We start from the raw sequence: 4,618 nt of genomic DNA on the forward strand, positions 1-4,618 counted from the left end.
TGTGTGTGTGTGTGTGTGTGTGTGTGTGTGTGTGTGTGTGTGTGTGTCCAGGAGAGAATGAGTATGATTGGAATTTTCTCCGATAGATAGGAAAGGTGTTGTTTGTTGCATAAAAATAAAACAAATCAACAATGAACAATAATGTATAAAGAGTACCACACAGTGAGAGAATCCAGAAATACAGCAGAAAATCTTAGTTAACCATATCAATCTCAGTCTATAATAGTCACTTGCCTTTTGAACAGACAAGACAAAAGAGAAACAAAATCAAGAAATCAAATAAACAACCCCCTGGGCCAAACTTTCCTGGCATGCATTTAGTCATTCATACAGTTGACTGGCCATTCATTCAAGAAAATCCAAAACCAATTCTCACATGACATGCATAACAATAATACAGGATCCCTCCATTACCAATGTCTCAACTTAGCATGGGGAGAACTGGGGAAAAGTTTCCCAATGGAATTTTCTTCACAAACAAGGAAAAGAGTCTTCAATGTCCCTTTTATCCAGAAGAAAAAGATTCACCAGAAATGATCTAAGCCTTTGGTGGTTGTCATCCTCAATAAGAACCAGAAACCAGAACTGAATTCAGTACAAAGATCTACCTCCTAGGAGTGTCAGAATGACTTTGCCTGTTTTCATGTTTGGGAAAACAGTTGTTCCAGGAGGCACTTCCCCACCTATAATCTCTCTCTTACCTGGAATTCTGGGAACAAGGATGAGTCCTATGGAGTGTGGGGGATCTCTCTGGGGCTACGAATGAAATAATTCACATGAGATAGTCATTGACAATCATGCTGATTGTGCCAGTTAAAAGTTTTAAGTCCTTTTTATTGATGGCCCAATGAAGAATGAGCTTGTGCTTCTGAAAACCCAGTTTCCTGGTGCCCAAACTTAGGAAACAATACAGAGGGTTTGTTTGTTTGGTTGGCTTGTTTATTGTTGTTGTTGTTGTTGTTGCTGCTGTTGGGTGTTTATTTGGTTGTTTGTTTTGATTTTTGAGGCAGGGTTTATCTGTGTAACCATGGTTATCCTTGAATTTACTTTGTAGACAAGGCTAACCCCAAACTCAGAAAATAGCTTACCCAAGTATTAGATTAAAGATGTGTCATCACTGCCTGTCTTAGTTAGAGATTTACTGCTGTGAACATACACCATAACCAAAGCAAGTCTTATAAAGGACAACATATATTTTGAGCTGGTTTACAGGTTCAGAGGATCAGTCCATTATCATCAAGGTGAGAGCATGACATCATCTAGACAGGAACAGTGCAAGCAGAGCTGAGAGTTCTACATCTTCATCTTCATGAAGGCTGTTAGTGGAAGACTTGCTGCCAAGCAGGTAGAGTAAAGGTCTTAAGCCCATGGCCACAGTGACATATCTACTCCAACATGGTCATACCTCCTAATAGTGCAACTGCTGGGCCAAGCATATACAAACCATCACACTGCCCAACCAGTGATACAGAGTTTTTAAAGGCAAAACTCAGAAAGACAATGATTTACTTCAAAGTTAGACGAGAGTCAGTTACATAGAAATTCTCTTTTCTAACAGAGCATAGTAATCATTTTAGATATAACAAATATGTCAATTATTTTTATTATACTATTTTTAGTTATCTTAATTTACTTTGATTATTTTGGCTAAAATATCTAGGTCATGGTCAAGACTATGAAAATCTCAAATATGTTTCCAAGACAGACCTGATTAGTGGAGATTAGGTGATAGAAGGCTGAGACCTGTCTAAGGAAAACAAAAAATGTAGTCAGAACAGGATGGCATGAGCTTACTCACTTCAAAGCAACTTTATTAGATTAGTGGTAATAGACTAATAAAGGTATATTATAATTTCTTTTCTCAGCATAATCAACTAAAACATTCTAGATTTCTTCTGGAAGGTAACAAAAAATGGGATAAATGTATAAGGCAATAGTTTGCAACCACTGATTATAAGACATCAGAGATTAATCCTTATTAAAACAGAAAATAAATGTAAAGAGTCCTATGAATGTCTCAAGTTATTTCCTGACTTTCTGTAAAAGTTCATAAAGAGGAATAAAGGCTGATACCAATGTTGCTACTAAGTTCAAGGTAATGATATAAGTAACTTGCTTAAGAAAAAAAATATGTAGAAATGGCAGATATCATGGTACCAACACCATGCCTGGCCAGCCAGAGAAAAAAAAGCTTGGATATAAAGAAACAAACTCGAGAGTTTTATCAACCACCCACCCAAACTACTACAAGTCTGAAAGCAGTAGAGTCACTTGCTCAAAGCACTGCTAACAAAATCATCATCATCATCATCATCATCATCATCCAGAGTTTAACAGATACTAAAAACACAGTTCTAAACCAAAGTTCAAACAGGATGTTCAGAAGAACAAATCCCACACATTATGAAACTTACTCATGATTCAGATCACTGAAGTCAAACCTTGCATTGACTAAGGCCAGCTTAAACTACATACTGAGTTTCACTCCTGTTTGGGCTATATAATCAGATGATGCCATTATCTCCCCACACACAGGAAAAATTTCATCACTAGCAAACATGAGTTTCAATGGGATACCTTTTCCATCCATGAAAACAGATTCTCAATACAACTTGTACCACAAATGTGAAGTATTTAAGGAAAAGCTAGAGGAAAAAAAATAAGAGACAGATATATGACAAAAATGATAAACTAATTCTGACAAAAGTAAAAAGCATATACACTAATATACATAGATATACCTGTTTCATAGGTCAGAAGATCCAAAACAATTAAGATATTAATTATCCTCATAAGTCTAGTTAATCCACAGAACTATCATCAAAAGCAAATGAGATCATTTGCATACATTAAGTAACCAGTGCTAACAATTTTCACAGAACTTCAAAGTTTCCAGCATATACAACAGCAACAGAAACTTTGGAAAGAATAATCACAGTTATTTGTTAATCTATATGGAAGAATTGCTTGATAGAAAGAAAAACAAAGGAGCAACAAACAAACAAGAAAAACAAACAAACACACAAACAAACATGGTATACAAAAGAACATTCAGATAACTAGCATATGGTAAAAGTCAAAAGTAGATTCTGTAAATAACATCTTACATTTTCCACACTAGCTTTTCTAATATTATCCAGCCATGGGTGAAATATTTAAGAAAATATTCAATATATTCATGATCCAAAAATGTTAAATTTCATGAGGTAACTGACTAAACCTAGAAATAAATTCTACACATAAAAAACAATAACAGAAAACAACCTATAAACTTTGCAGAGAAAAATAATTAAATGTCATTTAAAAACAATGTTTTATTAAAGACCAAACTAGCTGAAGGGACCATCATCAAATTTGATACTCTGTTCTTTGAAACAGATTAATGAGAAGACAAATGATGAGGAACAAGAATTTTCACAAATGATGTATTTGATAAAGGAATTCAATCCAAAAACACAAATAATTGTCAAAATTAAGTGAAATATGTCTTACAATCACTACAAACTAAACAGGTAAAAAAAAGTTGAACACATGCTAAACCAGTGGAGATATATAGATGACAAGTCAGCATATGGACATGTTCAGCATCATTGGCCACATAAAAAAGCAAATGAAAACATGATGAGATAACACCACATCAACATTAGAATACTCCCAATTGAAAAGTCTAACTATACCTCATGTTAGGAATATGTGAAGGAATTGAAATTCTCCTAAACTTCTGGTGGGTTTAAAAGACCGATCTATCATTAATGAATATTATATATAAGTGTTATAGAATAGAATAGAAGGAACTTTGGCCAGAGAATTCCATTTTGTTCATCAATGTAGACTTTCTAGTTTCCAAGCAACCAAGCATCTTATTCTGAAACAGAGGCCTCAGAGCCATAGATATCATGGGGGACCAGAGGCTGCCAGAGAACCGGCTTCCTCGATAACCCAGGTACAAGCTTGTCTTGAAGCACAAGACAGAACCACAGATATCTGCTGCTTTCATGGAGGACCATCACCAGCAGTTTTCTCAGGAAGAATTGGATGACTTTACTACAGATTATGAGCCACAAGAAGAGATTCTTTCACGAACCACCCGGGGAACTGTTTTCCCCAGAATTTTTAATAAATTACCCAGTACTGCCACCAAGATGAGTCAGAGAAAGCTACCTAAGGATTTGGGAATGTATTGCTCAGTATCAATGGGTCAGCAAGGAATCAAAAGAACACAATACAAGTTGGATCACATGTGTCAGATGGAAGATGATGCTGAAGACTATGTCATAAATTTGAAGGAACAGTCAAAAAGTGGCGATAATGTAAATAAGTGGCCTTGCTTCAAAAATCAGATGAAAGAAAATAAGAATAAAAAGCATGGGAAGAAGCTTCACAGAAAACTCAACACACTACCCCAGGTAAATTCCAGATTGGATCAAAAAAATTTTCTTCGAACATACACATCCAGAAATCAGAATTTGCTTGACTCTCTTAATTATAAATGTACAGAAAGGGGAAGTGATAATATATATGAATGGAATGAAGCACTCGGAAATTTGGATGTATTGCAACAATTTGACAATGACTATGCTAACCAACCAACTTATGATGAATCCTCAGACAAAGTAAA

At 35.3% G+C, this 4,618-nt stretch overlaps 1 pseudogene; it reads left to right on the forward strand.

Annotated features, from left to right (window-relative positions):
• Positions 1-3,896: 3,896 nt before the first annotated feature.
• The window catches only part of LOC114623253, a 12,768-nt pseudogene continuing 12,046 nt past the window's right edge, over positions 3,897-4,618 (forward strand).

This window comes from Grammomys surdaster, unplaced genomic scaffold (genome assembly GCF_004785775.1).
Source record: "Grammomys surdaster isolate TR1022 unplaced genomic scaffold, NIH_TR_1.0 195, whole genome shotgun sequence".
Lineage (NCBI taxonomy): Eukaryota > Metazoa > Chordata > Mammalia > Rodentia > Muridae > Grammomys > Grammomys surdaster.